The sequence below is a fragment of the Schistocerca nitens genome, chromosome 2 (assembly GCF_023898315.1).
Source record: "Schistocerca nitens isolate TAMUIC-IGC-003100 chromosome 2, iqSchNite1.1, whole genome shotgun sequence".
NCBI lineage: Eukaryota > Metazoa > Arthropoda > Insecta > Orthoptera > Acrididae > Schistocerca > Schistocerca nitens.
Window position 1 is genome coordinate 464,020,384 of NC_064615.1, and position 15,017 is coordinate 464,035,400.

General features: G+C 42.7%; 1 protein-coding gene across 1 annotated transcript in view; it reads left to right on the forward strand.

Annotated features, from left to right (window-relative positions):
* The window catches only part of LOC126236359 (N-acylneuraminate cytidylyltransferase), a 61,713-nt gene that overhangs the window by 38,737 nt on the left and 7,959 nt on the right, over positions 1 to 15,017 (forward strand). The window lies entirely within an intron of this gene.

Here is a 15,017-nt window from a genome sequence, read left to right on the forward strand (position 1 = left end):
TTTTGCTCGCCATGCAGTCGAAGCGCCTTCTGAACTTCCTCTCTCACTATCTGACGGAGAACACTTACAACATCAGTTGCTTCCTCCATCCCAGACATTAATACAATGTTTGGACACTGTTCAAACTTGTTGCATCTAATTCTTTTTTGATGCATTGTCTTGATATACTGGCACCATTTTATGTAGTTTTCTGCTGTCGAAACCTCCTTTGGGAGTAGAGTGATACATGTCCTCAGCAACACCCTTCATGAGATGTGCAACCTTATCCTCCTCCTTCATTCTAGGACCCATTATTTTACACAGCTCCAAGACGTCTTGAATGTAGGACCGTGTAGTTTCTCCTGGACACTGTACCCTGCACTTTAATTTATCTTCAGCCTTGCACTTCTGTCGTTGTGTGTCGCCAAAATACTTGCGCAGTTCCGCCTGGAATATTTCCCAGCTTGTGAACTTCTCCTTGTTGTTCTCATACCATTGCTTGGCAGTGCCCTCCAAGTAGAAAAATACGATAGCCAAACACATGGTGTCATCCCATTTGTTAAAATTGGCTATATGCTCATATACCTTCAGCCACTTGTTTGGATCTTGGCCATCGTCACCAGAGAACCTAGAAGGATGTCTCATGTGGTGGCACACAGTTGCTGTCATCGTAACGTCCGCTTCTTCTTCTGTCTCCGGAAGAGTGCGATCTGCTGAATATGGCTCAAACTCTGGTTTCTCGCCACATAAATGGCGGCTCTGTTGTGGTCTGATGGGGGCCACTGTGTCGTCAATAATGTGTGCTATCACCAGTTCCAATACCCAGCATCTCCACCAGAATAATGTCAAGTAGAAGAAGGTGTGATTAGATGAATGACGAACACTAACGTTACGTAACGAAGGTTTATTCAGCACTTGCACATACAAGAGCGCAGAGCAAACTGCCTCTGGCCAGGACACTTTATTTCTTCATAGACCACTGAAAATATCTAAAACAATAAGGTGGTACATATTGGGATCAAAAAATAATTAAAATTCAGTTTCTAAAGGTGAGTAGTTCTAATTTTAATCTAAAAGATAAATGCCATTGTTCACAGTTACTTGTCTTCAAACTTGCAGAGTGAAATAAAGAAGGCAAATGTTTTAACAGTTGGTAGAATACATGAGCTTAATTTGAGTGATCATAATTGCCTCCACTAGATACAGATCTTGTTGTGGTAATTCTGGTTCCTTCTGTCTTATGGGAGGGATTTTGATAAAATATTGTAGATTTGAATCATAAATAAAATTCTGCTGCGTAGCCAGATACTTTAAGTAGAACTCTGGTTAGCAATAAAAGGCCAACCTGTGACCAGCTGATTTCAATGAGCTTCAGCATACTAGTTGGGCCCTATACTGTGACTCCTGTGAAGGGATTTAGGTCACTATGTTTCCTTTTTTTTAAAAAGAGAGAGAGAGAGAGAGAGAGAGAGAGAGAGAGAGAGAGAGAGAGAGAGAGAAGGCGATAACTTGGGATCTGTTTTGCACCAGGTGGAATCTTTATAACATTCACAAATAACATTTTATTTATACATATCAAGCCTGTGATGTAATAGTTCACCGGAAATGAAAGAATATAAATAACTGTACCCCATATGGTCTGTGACTCAAAATGACCTAGTGGCTGTTTCTTCGTAACTGTGAGGCGGAATCAAATAGGTTGCAGCTCATGCATGTTTGGCAAGCTCATCAATGATCTCTGCATCTCATCCAGTCCTCAGTGACTATCAGCCATTTCACAGGCGAGCATTTGTTGTTTACGATCCAAACATTATTTTATGCTGATAATTTTCTTTAACTTTTTCTGCAGATGTTGTACTGTGTCAGTTACTCGATGCAACTGTCTTGTTTTAAATCGTGTTTTCAGTGTTAACAATACAATAACATTAATTTTGCTACATTTGTGAAATGCTTTTCTTGTATCTTAGATCGATCATGGCATTGTAGGCCATATTGAGTGCACACATTATTGATAGGTCATATTTAGTATACACTTTGGTGATAATTTTTATTGATTTTCTTATAGTTGTGGCTTAAACAGTAAGATACAGGGTCAGAGGAGCTAGGATGTCCTTAAAAAAAAAGAGAGAATTGGTCTTTCACATCTGGAGGAATGTCAGATCTGGATGTAAAATCAAAACAAAGTTGGGGCAAAAGTTTACTTTGTCTGAAGAACAAAATATTGAACTCTGTTATTGAATAGTAAAGTTGGCAGAAGTGGGCTATCCCATGACAACAAAAATTTAGGATTATGTATCTACCGGTGTGTAAGACAAACTATGATAATTATCTGTTTCCTGATGTTAAGCAGAATGCAAAATGCAAATGGCAAAAGAAAGTTTTAAAGGATGACTCCACAATTCCTATCAGATAATTCACATAGGGCTTAGAAGTTAAACCAAGTAGTTGTTTAACACCATTTCCAGAAAGTTAATAATCTTTTTGAAAACCAAATTTGATATTTTTGGAAATCCTGAAAGACTTTTTAACATGGATGGAAAAATTTGCAGATTGAATTTACATGAAGAACCATGATTACTCACAAAGAAAATCGCACACAGAGTACACGTAATAGGTTATTTTCCTATGTTAAAAATATGGATTCGATTGTTGTTATTCTGAATGATTATAATATTCAGGTAGCATTTTCAGTCATTCTCACCAAATATCTATCATTTATGTAATTAAAGCTTAAAAATCATTAAATTTCAAGACTTGGTCACACAATCAAAAATGCTCTATTACTGGCAGAAACTCTGGTGACATCACAGGCTAGGAGGAAGCTGAAACCACGCATGTTATATGAGTGTTAGCCAAAGTTACTAGTGGTTTTCTGTTCTTTTCTTGCAAACAGTTTAATTAATTAGTGATGGAAAATACAGATATAACTTTTAAGTAATAGTGGAAAGGAATTTTGTGAACGCTGATAGTGGAAAATCTTCCAAAAGTTCATGCATTAATGGTCTTTTAGTTCATGAAAAACAACTCAGATTTTTATGTACCAGAAATAAGAAACGCGGAAAGTGCATTGCATGGTGACTAGGATGGAAGTTTTGTGAAGTCACAGAATTGTCTCAAAACTGAGTGGATCTGGAACTGAATTATTTGCTTGGACCATGCTGACATGGTTTGCCAGGGCAGCTTGTGAAGGCATACACAATAAAACACAGTGGAAACTTTTTCATTCAGAAGGTAATTCTGATTATTAATAGTTGTGGTTGTTGCCAGAACAACTATTTTGCAGGTGCTGCTTTTCTCAATTTTCAGATTTTCAGGGAATGCATTAACACTCATGGGGAACTGCAGAGCATCATTGTGTTTGCCATCAACACCTTTATACATTGCAGTTTTTCTGCTCCACTGCATACTTAACCGCTGCTGATGCACTATGATTTAGAATTGGTTAAGCAGGGGACAACTTAATTTTATTGTAATGTCCTAGTCTTATTACATTTCATCGTAGGTTGCAAGCAGTGTTCAGTTTTTCTCATTGTCAAAATCATACAGCTCTACAACAGGCTCTGTGGAGACAGTTGGAAGTGGCAAATTATTGTCTTCATCAATTTGAGTGGTAAGAATAATGTCAGAAATTGTTAAATGGTTTCTCAGATTCTTCAGGTGAAGGGCTGCACCAGGTATGAGATAGTTTCGTATCATCATTCATGTGATTCGCGTCAAATTGATCAGTTGTAAAATGAAGCTAGTAAATGAAAATAGATATTAAAATTTAACATGATATGTAATTTAAAGCACTTGCATAACTGTGTTACGAATAAAGTAAACATAAGCACAGTAGTATATTAAGCATAGAGACTGGGAATGAAAAAGAAGGAAAAAAAATGCTTCAAATGAAGATCAATCTTACAAACAATGTATTTGAAGTCTAGCAAGCTACCTATTATGCTAGAAGCAGCAGTGTATTTACATGGAGTGTTTGCTTACACCAGAATGATCATCACAGAAATAAGCACACATAGTGGCCACTATCTCATTTGCATCTCTACAAATGAGTGCAACCACATTCTACACATCTTCTCCTTCTTTGGAACACACAACAGCAAATTTTATGGAGTTTCTATAGAAGTACTTGTACATTGTGGTACTATACACTTTTAACGTATTTTCCAAGACATAAATTCCAAAACAAGATATCATTGTGAACGAGCTTTACAACAGTAGGAACAGCTGGTAGGCAGTGACATCAGCGGTGTCACATGACTCAGGAGTGTTTAATTTGGCTTTGACATCATTTTAATATTATTTTCATAAAAAAAACTGAAATTCATGGAGGGGGGGGCACATAACTAACCATTTAAGATGATGTCCAGAAAACAGTCAAATATCATATTGGCAATGAACATGGGGAAAATGTAATGATTCTCTCTTGTGTGAGTGCAGCAGGAGCCACTGGCCTCTATTCCTCCAATGATTTTATTCAAAGGAAAGCCCATGAAAACATGGTTTGCTGACAGTCTACCTACAGGCTCTTTTTGCTGCATGACAGAAAAGGAATCAATAACGTTAACTTTTGTTGAATGGGTAGACCAGTTTGGCCATCATAAACCTGCTGCTCAGTGCTATTTTCTTTATTCAAACAGCACTGGGATCAAGAAGTAATGATGTACAGACACAATCATTATGAGAGAGCATAAACTAACCAACACTTCGGAAAAACTGTTGCCAAAGTTTGGGAAAAATCCATGACCATATCTAACGTCACATCTGGGTCTAAGACTACTGAATTGTATCCATATGATTCTAATGTGACTCCAAAGTTTGTTAGCATCGAATCAATTAGAAAAATTTGTCAATAGTACATATATTTCATAAAATATTATATCAAACAAAACACACAGGAAACCAAAAATAAACACACATTACAGCAGCATCCTTCTTGCGCACAGTAAGAGTTTGATATATTCCTGGAGAACACGATAGCAAGCGTATGTATAAGATTTATACATGTAGAGAGAGAGAGAGAGAGAGAGAGAGAGAGAGAGAGAGAGAAAGTGGCTGCTTTAGCTGTCTTCTTTGCAGGTCTCCAGGAGATAGCTTTTATGTCTTCTTTGCAGGTCTCCATGAGAGATAACGTGTATCATGAACTCTGAAAATCTGTCTCGCACAAATAAATCTACACGTGCACACACACACACATCATCAACACAATTCTTAACTGCTCACAGGGTATGTGCAGATGCTTTTACATGGTAGTTGTAAGTAGAGGGTGTTTTGATGTATGGTTGATTAAGATAACAATGGAGATTGGGCCTGAACTACCACATTAACGAACTGCCAACCACAACTAACAATTGCATTCTAGCTGCTACTGAATGATTTGTGTATTCCACTTTACTGTGAGTTGTGGTTGCTGGTTGTTTCCTTTTCTTATATTGAAATGGTGCAGTGAACAATCTTGCTCTGTCACAGGATTTGAATATGACTCACAACAGCAGATGAAATCAATGATTCATATGTCCATTTCCCAGAAGCATAGAACACAGACTTAGGCTGCCAGCCCTGTGAAACGGAGACATGGCTTGTTCTCCCACACCGTTCTTCTCCCTCCGACAGCCAGAACTCCTTGTTTGTTTGTTTATGTCTGTGGCTGACAGCCATAAGTGTCAGATACAACATGAGTGCCTGTACAAGAAATAATAGAGCATGCATAAACTATTTGAACTTGCAATCTGAATTTTGGGAAGCAAAATGAATCAAATTGTCAACATTTAAACAAAAAGGATTGTACTCACAAAGAGCAGCAACTCCATGGCTTTGGCAAAATTGCTTCAAAATAATTAGTTGGAATGGTATTGGAAATCCATTCGTTGTTCCTTCTTGTTGGGAAATAAATCTGTCACTCTTGAATTGAAATCTTCAATTTTACACACAAATGACTTTTCACAGTATAGCATCCCTAAGGTACTCAGTCGTTTTTCTTTATTGATGTTTCGTAGAAACGTTTTAATTGTATAAAACATTGAAAAGCACCACTCAGCTTCTGATGTCAAGATAGGCATTGTGATTAGCAGTTTCAAAACTTTAACAGTTTCTTCAAAAGTGTCACAAAGTTCATGCTCTAAAATCAACAAAAGAAACGGAACTGCCTGAGGAACTGCTCTCACCTCAGGCCCAGCATAGAAGAATTGAAGCTCACCCTTAAAATTTCCTTTTAAGGTACACACATCAAAAAGTTTTACATCAACCCGGTTCCCAGAACTCCTGAAGATAGACGTTGACTTTGTATATTGTATCACAGATACAGTCCCTTTGACTGTTCAGAGATGTCACTAAACCCACTCAAAGTTGTAAACAACCATGCATGAGCAGTGCCTATTCGATGGAGGGGGTCCGACAGCCAATCAGTTCCAGTCATTCCAGCAGGAAGGAGATACACAGCTCGTGTTTCTGTAGTTCAACCATGCCTAGATGGTCAATACTGCGGTTCGATCATGTCTACATTGTTACTTTGTGCCAGGAAGGGCTCTCAACAAGGGAAGTGTCCAGGCGTCTGAGTGAACCAAAGTGATGTTGTTCAGACATGGAGGAGATACAGAGAGACAGGAACTGTCAATGACATGCCTCTCTCAGGCCGTCCAAGGGCTACTACTGCAGTGGGTGACCACTACCTATGGATTACGGCGCAGAGGAACTCTGACAGCAATGCCACCATGATGAATAATGCTCTTCGTGCAGCCACAGGATGTCATGTTATGACTCATACTGTGCGCAATAGGCAGCATGATGAGCAACTTCATTCCCGATGTCCAAGGTGAGGTCTATCTCTGCAACCATGACACTATGCAGCGTGGTACAGATGGGCCCAACAACATGCCGAATGGACTGCTCAGGAGTGACATCATGTTATCTTCACCGATGAGTGTCGCATATGCCTTCAACCAGACAATCATCGGAGATGTGTTTGGAGGCAACCCAGTCAAGCTGAATGCCTTACACACACTGTCCAGAGAGTGCAGCAAGATGGAGATTCCCTGCTGTTTTGGGGTGGTATTGCGTGGGGTTGAGGTATGCCGCTGGTGGTCATGCAAGGCACCGTAATGGCTGTATGATACGTGAATTTGATATAAATGTGACCGGACCAAAAACAGATATGTATGAAAAGAAAGATGAACGTATATCTGTATTCTAATGTTTCCTTTCACTCTTCAACTATCTGTCACTTCCCATCTGTGTTTCTGGGTGGACGTATTGTGTCTCTCTGTATGTCCATCCTTCTGATTGGAGGTTTGAGGGAGTTTGTCTGCTCACTTATGTAATAAAATAGAACACCTACAGCCGTACTTACGATGTTATTTATTGTATGACTACCAGTTTTGTTGCTTCAGTACATCATCATCAGGTCTAAATTGTTGCAGAGGTGGTTCACTGCAATTGTATACACGATTCATTAGTGCGAAAACCGGTTCATAGATATTGGCCACTGATGAATCATGTATACAATTGGGGTTATCCCCTCTCAGCATAAGATAAGGCCTGAAGATGGTGTACTGAAACACCGAAACTGGTAGCCATTTAATAAATAACATTGTAAGGACAGATGTAGCTGTTACATTTTGTTGTGTATTGTGTGTATGTCAAGCAGCAATATATATATATATATATATATATATATATATATATATATATATATATATATATATATATATATATAAACAAAGATGATGTGACTTACCAAATGAAAGTGCTGGCAGGTCGACAGACACACAAACGAACACAAACATACACACAAAATTCAAGCTTTCGCAACAAACTGTTGCCTCATCAGGAAAGAGGGAAGGAGAGGGAAAGACGAAAGGATATGGGTTTTAAGGGAGAAGGTAAGGAGTCATTCCAATCCCGGGAGCGGAAAGACTTACCTTAGGGGGAAAAAAGGACGGGTGCACACACACACATATCCATCCACACATATACAGACACAAGCAGACATCTCACAAGCAGACATATTTAAAGACAAAGAGTTTGGGCAGAGATGTCAGTCGAGGCAGAAGTGCAGAGGCAAAGATATTGTTGAATGACAGATGAGGTATGAGTGGCGGCAACTTGAAATTAGCGGAGATTGAGGCCTGGTGGATAACGAGAAGAGAGGATATATTGAAGAGCAAGTTCCCATCTCCGGAGCTCGGATAGGTTGGTGTTAGTGGGAAGTATCCAGATAACCCGGACGGTGTAACACTGCGCCAAGATGTGCTGGCCGTGCACCAAGGCATGTTTAGCCACAGGGTGATCCTCATTACCAACAAACACTGTCTGCCTGTGTCCATTCATGCGAATGGACAGTTTGTTGCTGGTCATTCCCACATAGAATGCATCACAGTGTAGGCAGGTCAGTTGGTAGACCACGTGGGTGCTTTCACACGTGGCTCTGCCTTTGATAGTGTACACCCTCCGGGTTACAGGACTGGAGTAGGTGGTGGTGGGAGGGTGCATGGGACAGGTTTTACACCGGGGGCGGTTACAAGGGTAGGAGCCAGAGGGTAGGGAAGGTGGTTTGGGGATTTCATAGGGATGAACTAAGAGGTTACGAAGGTTAGGTGGACGGCGGAAAGACACTCTTGGTGGAGTGGGGAGGATTTCATGAAGGATGGATCTCATTTCAGGGCAGGATTTGAGGAAGTCGTATCCCTGCTGGAGAGCCACATTCAGAATCCGATCCAGTCCAGGAAAGTATCCTGTCACAAGTGGGGCACTTTTGTGGTTCTTCTGTGGGAGGTTCTGGGTTTGAGAGGATGAGGAAGTGGCTCTGGTTATTTGCTTCTGTACCAGGTCGGGAGGGTAGTTGCGGGATGCGAAAGCTGTTGTCAGGTTGTTGGTGTAATGCTTCAGGGATTCCGGACTGGAGCAGATTCGTTTGCCACGAAGACCTAGGCTGTAGGGAAGGGACCGTTTGATGTGGAATGGGTGGCAGCTGTCGTAATGGAGGTACTGTTGCTTGTTGGTGGGTTTGATGTGGACGGACGTGTGAAGCTGGCCATTGGACAGGTGGAGGTCAACATCAAGGAAAGTGGCATGGGATTTGGAGTAGGACCAGGTGAATCTGATGGAACCAAAGGAATTGAGGTTGGAGAGGAAATTCTGGAGTTCTTCTTCACTGTGAGTCCAGATCATGAAGATGTCAATAAATCTGTACCAAACTTTGGGTTGGCAGGCCTGGGTAACCAAGAAGGCTTCCTCTAAGCGACCCATGAATAGGTTGGCGTGTGAAGGGGCCATCCTGGTACCCATGGCTGTTCCCTTTAATTGTTGGTATGTCTGGTCTTCAAAAGTGAAGAAGTTGTGGGTCAGGATGAAGCTGGCTAAGGTAATGAGGAAAGAGGTTTTAGGTAGGGTGGCAGGTGATCGGCGTGAAAGGAAGTGCTCCATCGCAGCGAGGCCCTGGATGTGCGGGATATTTGTGTATAAGGAAGTGGCATCAATGGTTACAAGGATGGTTTCTGGGGGTAACGGATTGGGTAAGGATTCCAGGCGTTCGAGAAAGTGGTTGGTGTCTTTGATGAAGGATGGGAGACTGCATGTAATGGGTTGAAGGTGTTGATCTACGTAGGCAGAGATACGTTCTGTGGGGGCTTGGTAACCAGCTACAGTGGGGCAGCCGGGATGATTGGGTTTGTGAATTTTAGGAAGAAGGTAGAAGGTAGGGGTGCGGGGTGTCGGTGGGGTCAGGAGGTTGATGGAGTCAGGTGAAAGGTTTTGTAGAGGGCCTAAGGTTCTGAGGATTCCTTGAAGCTCCGCCTGGACGTCAGGAATGGGATTACCTTGGCAAACTTTGTATGTGGTGTTGTCTGAAAGCTGACGCAGTCCCTCAGCCACATACTCCCGACGATCAAGTACCACAGTCGTGGAACCCTTGTCCGCCGGAAGAATGACGATGGACCGGTCAGCCTTCAGATCACGGATAGCCTGGGCTTCAGCCAACATCACCACTGCTGAAGATATATTTTTCCTACGTGGAATGTTTCCCTCTATTATAACTATATATATATATATATATAAACAAAGATGATGTGACTTACCAAATGAAAGTGCTTGCAGGTCGACAGACACACAAACGAACACAAACATACACACAAAATTCAAGCTTTCGCAACAAACTGTTGCCTCATCAGGAAAGAGGGAAGGAGAGGGAAAGACGAAAGGATGTGGGTTTTAAGGGAGAAGGTAAGGAGTCATTTCAATCCCGGGAGCGGAAAGACTTACCTTAGGGGGAAAAAAGGACGGGTATACACTCGCGCATACACACACACATATCCATCCACACATATACAGACACAAGCAGACATCTCACAAGCAGACATATTTAAAGACAAAGAGTTTGGGCAGAGATGTCAGTCGAGGCAGAAGTGCAGAGGCAAAGATATTGTTGAATGACAGGTGAGGTATGAGTGGCGGCAACTTGAAATTAGCGGAGATTGAGGCCTGGTGGATAACGAGAAGAGAGGATATATTGTAGAGCAAGTTCCCATCTCCGGAGCTCGGATAGGTTGGTGTTAGTGGGAAGTATCCAGATAGCCCGGACGGTGTAACACTGCGCCAAGATGTGCTGGCCGTGCACCAAGGCATGTTTAGCCACAGGGTGATCCTCATTACCAACAAACACTGTCTGCCTGTGTCCATTCATGCGAATGGGCAGTTTGTTGCTGGTCATTCCCACATAGAATGCATCACAGTGTAGGCAGGTCAGTTGGTAGATCACGTGGGTGCTTTCACACGTGGCTCTGCCTTTGATCGTGTACACCCTCCGGGTTACAGGACTGGAGTAGGTGGTGGTGGGAGGGTGCATGGGACAGGTTTTACACCGGGGGCGGTTACAAGGGTAGGAGCCAGAGGGTAATGAAGGTGGTTTGGGGATTTCATAGGGATGAACTAAGAGGTTACGAAGGTTAGGTGCACGGCGGAAAGACACTCTTGGTGGAGTGGAGAGGATTTCATGAAGGATGGATCTCATTTCAGGGCAGGATTTGAGGAAGTCGTATCCCTGCTGGAGAGCCACATTCAGAATCTGATCCAGTCCCGGAAAGTATCCTGCAAGTGGGGCACTTTTGTGGTTCTTCTGTGGGAGGTTCTGGGTTTGAGAGGATGAGGAAGTGGCTCTGGTTATTTGCTTCTGTACCAGGTCGGGAGGGTAGTTGCGGGATGCGAAAGCTGTTGTCAGGTTGTTGGTGTAATGCTTCAGGGATTCCGGACTGGAGCAGATTCGTTTGCCACGAAGACCTAGGCTGTAGGGAAGGGACCGTTTGATGTGGAATGGGTGGCAGCTGTCGTAATGGAGGTACCGTTGCTTGTTGGTGGGTTTGATGTGGACGGACGTGTGAAGCTGGCCATTGGACAGGTGGAGGTCAACATCAAGGAAAGTGGCATGGGATTTGGAGTAGGACCAGGTGAATCTGATGGAACCAACCTCAACTCCTTTGGTTGGAGGGACGAGGGGATGTGGGTTTTTGGGGGAGAGGGTGTTTCACAGAGGAAGACCGCACTGCAGTTCTTTCTCTAAATCCTCGCACAAACGAAAAAATTGCTGACATCGAAACAAGTGTCCAAGGAATAGAAAAGCAACTGGAATCACTCAACAGAGGAAAGTCCACTGGACCTGACGGGATACCAATTCGATTCTACACAGAGTACGCGAAAGAACTTGCCCCCCTTCTAACAGCCGTGTACCGCAAGTCTTTAGAGGAACGGAGGGTTCCAAATGATTGGAAAAGAGCACAGGTAGTCCCAGTCTTCAAGAAGGGTCGTCGAGCAGATGCGCAAAACTATAGACCTATATCTCTGATGTCGATCTGTTGTAGAATTTTTGAACATGTTTTTTGCTCGAGTATCATGTCGTTTTTGGAAACCCAGAATCTACTATGTAGGAATCAACATGGATTCCGGAAACAGCAATCGTGTGAGACCCAACTCGCTTTATTTGTTCATGAGACCCAGAAAATATTAGATACAGGCTCCCAGGTAGATGCTATTTTTCTTGACTTCCAGAAGGCGTTCGATACAGTTCCGCACTGTCGCCTGATAAACAAAGTAAGAGCCTACGGAATGTCAGACCAGCTGTGTGGCTGGATTGAAGAGTTTTTAGCAAACAGAACACAGCATGTTGTTATCAATGGAGAGACGTCTACAGACGTTAAAGTAACCTCTGGCGTGCCACAGGGGAGTGTTATGGGACCATTGCTTTTCACAATATATGTAAATGACCTAGTAGATAGTGTCAGAAGTTCCATGCGGCTTTTTGCGGATGATGCTGTAGTATACAGAGAAGTTGCAGCATTAGAAAATTGTAGCGAAATGCAGGAAGATCTGCAGCGGATAGGCACTTGATGCAGGGAGTGGCAACTGTCCCGTAACATAGACAAATGTAATGTATTGCAAATACATAGAAAGAAGGATCCTTTATTGTATGATTATATGATAGCAGAACAAACACTGGTAGCAGTTACTTCTGTAAAATATCTGGGAGTATGCGTGCGGAACGATTTTAAGTGGAATGATCATATAAAATTAATTGTTGGTAAGGCAGGTACCAGGTTGAGATTCATTGGGAGAGTGCTTAGAAAATGTAGTCCATCAACAAAGGAGGTGGCTTACAAAACACTCGTTCGACCTATACTTGAGTATTGCTCATCAGTGTGGGATCTGTACCAGATCGGGTTGACGGAGAAGATAGAGAAGATCCAAAAAAGAGCAGTGTGTTTCGTCACAGGGTTATTTGGTAACCGTGATAGCGTTACGGAGATGTTTAGCAAACTCAAGTGGCAGACTCTGCAAGAGAGGCACTCTGCATCGTGGTGTAGCTTGCTCGACAGGTTTCGAGAGGTTGCATTTCTGGATGAGGTATCGAATATATTGCTTCCCCCTACTTATACCTCCCGAGGAGATCACGAATGTAAAATTAGAGAGATTCGAGCGCGCACTGAGGCTTTCAGACAGTCGTTCTTCCCGCGAACCATACGCAACTGGAACAGAAAAGGGAGATAATGACAGTGGCACGTAAAGTGCCCTCCACCACACACCGTTGGGTGGCTTGCGGAGTATAAATGTAAATGTAGATGTACCCTCTCCTGAGGCAAGTTGGCCCACAACTGTTGTAAATGGTGCTTCCTATCCTGGACACTGTACTGGGTTGGAGTTGGCATCCAAGCAGGTCCCACACATTTATGAGGAACATATTCTGGGGATCTTGCTGGCCACAGAAGTACCTTAATGTCAGATACAGTTCACAAAGAGATGTACCATGTGTGCATAAGCATTCTCCTGTTGAACAGTGGCACCACAATCGTGTTGTATGAGAGGTAACACATTAGGATGCAGGATATCTGTGATGTATCATTGTGTTGTCAGAGTCCCATCAATAACTACTAGCCATGACCTGAAGTCATACCCAATGTCTCCCAGATATCACGGCTACAGGAGTAAACCACAGAGCCTCTGCAGAACATTGGAAGAATGGGACCTCTCTCCAGGTCATAGCTATAATCACTGATGATGGTGATTTTGAGTAATGCAGAATTGATTTGTCAGTAAACACAATGTGTTGTCATTCATCAGGAGTCCATGCTTCCTGGTCACAACACCATCCCAACCTAGTTGTTTGTATTGTGAAGCTGATGGCAGCCTACACACAGTCTGGCTGCTGCTAATGTCCGACAAATGGTGTGGGATGCCATGGAATGTTGCAGGGAGTCCATTACTTGTTCTCAGAAGCTGGCATCCCAACACTGGGCCACTCTCACATCCAAATGACTCACTAATCTGGATATAGTATCTGGCCAAATGGAGGCCCACAATGAGGCCCTTCTGAAACTTTTGTCAGGTGCTGATAACACTTTCTCACATGAATATGTGGCATCTCCGTGTCCTTCACCAATTGCTCAACATTTGAGGCTTTTTCATGCCTCTTATGTAGCCTAACAGGCCTGGTAATATTACGTGAACAACGGTAGTGCACTCTAGTGGCCGTTCTATCTTTCAGAGAGAATTGCAACTCTAAATCATTTGCATATCCGCTGATGATCTACATCTACATATATACTCCGCTAGCCACCAAGCAGTGTGTGGCAGAGGGCACAATTTGCGCAAGTCATATTTCCATTCCCCCCCCCCCCCCTTCCTCCCTCCCACAGTTCAAATGGCTCTGAGCACTATGGAACTCAACTGCTGTGGTCATCAGTCCCCTAGAACTTAGAACTACTTAAACCTAACTAACCTAAGTACATCACACACATCCATGCCCGAGGCAGGATTCAAACCTGCGACCGTAGCAGTTGCACGGTTCCGGACTGCGCGCCTAGAACCGCGAGCCTCCCACAGTTCCACTTGTGGATCGCATGAGGGAAAACCGACTATCTGAATGCCTCAGTACGAGCTCTAATTTCCCTTATCTGTGAATGGTGATCGTTGCGCAATTTGAAATGTGGTGGTAATAATATATGCTCTACATTCTTGACGAAGATCGGATTTCGGAACTTAGTGAGCAGCCCCTTCAGTTTAGCGCGTCGTCTATCTGCAAGTGTATCCCACTTCAAACTTTCTATGAGATTTGTAATGCTCTCGTGATGGCTAAATGTGCCAGTCACGAATCTTGCCGCTCTTCTTTGGACCTTTTCAATCTCTTGAATGAGACCCAACTGATAGGAGTCCCATATAGACAAACAATACTCTAAGAACTACATATTGTAAGCAATTTCCTTTGCTGAAGGACTGCATCGTTTCAGGATTCTACTATTAAACTGCAATCTAGAGTTCGTCTTGCCCGTTACTTGTGTAATCTGATCATTCCATTTGAGATCATTTTGAATGGTCACATCCAGATACTTGACGGATGTTACCACTTCCAAAGACTGGGCATTTATTTTGTACTCGTACATTAATGGGGATTTTTGCCTTGTTATATGCAGTAAGTTTACTTACTAATATTGAGAGATAACTGCCAGTCATTACACCATGCATTTATTTTCTGCAAATCCTCATTTATTTGTTCACAACTTTCG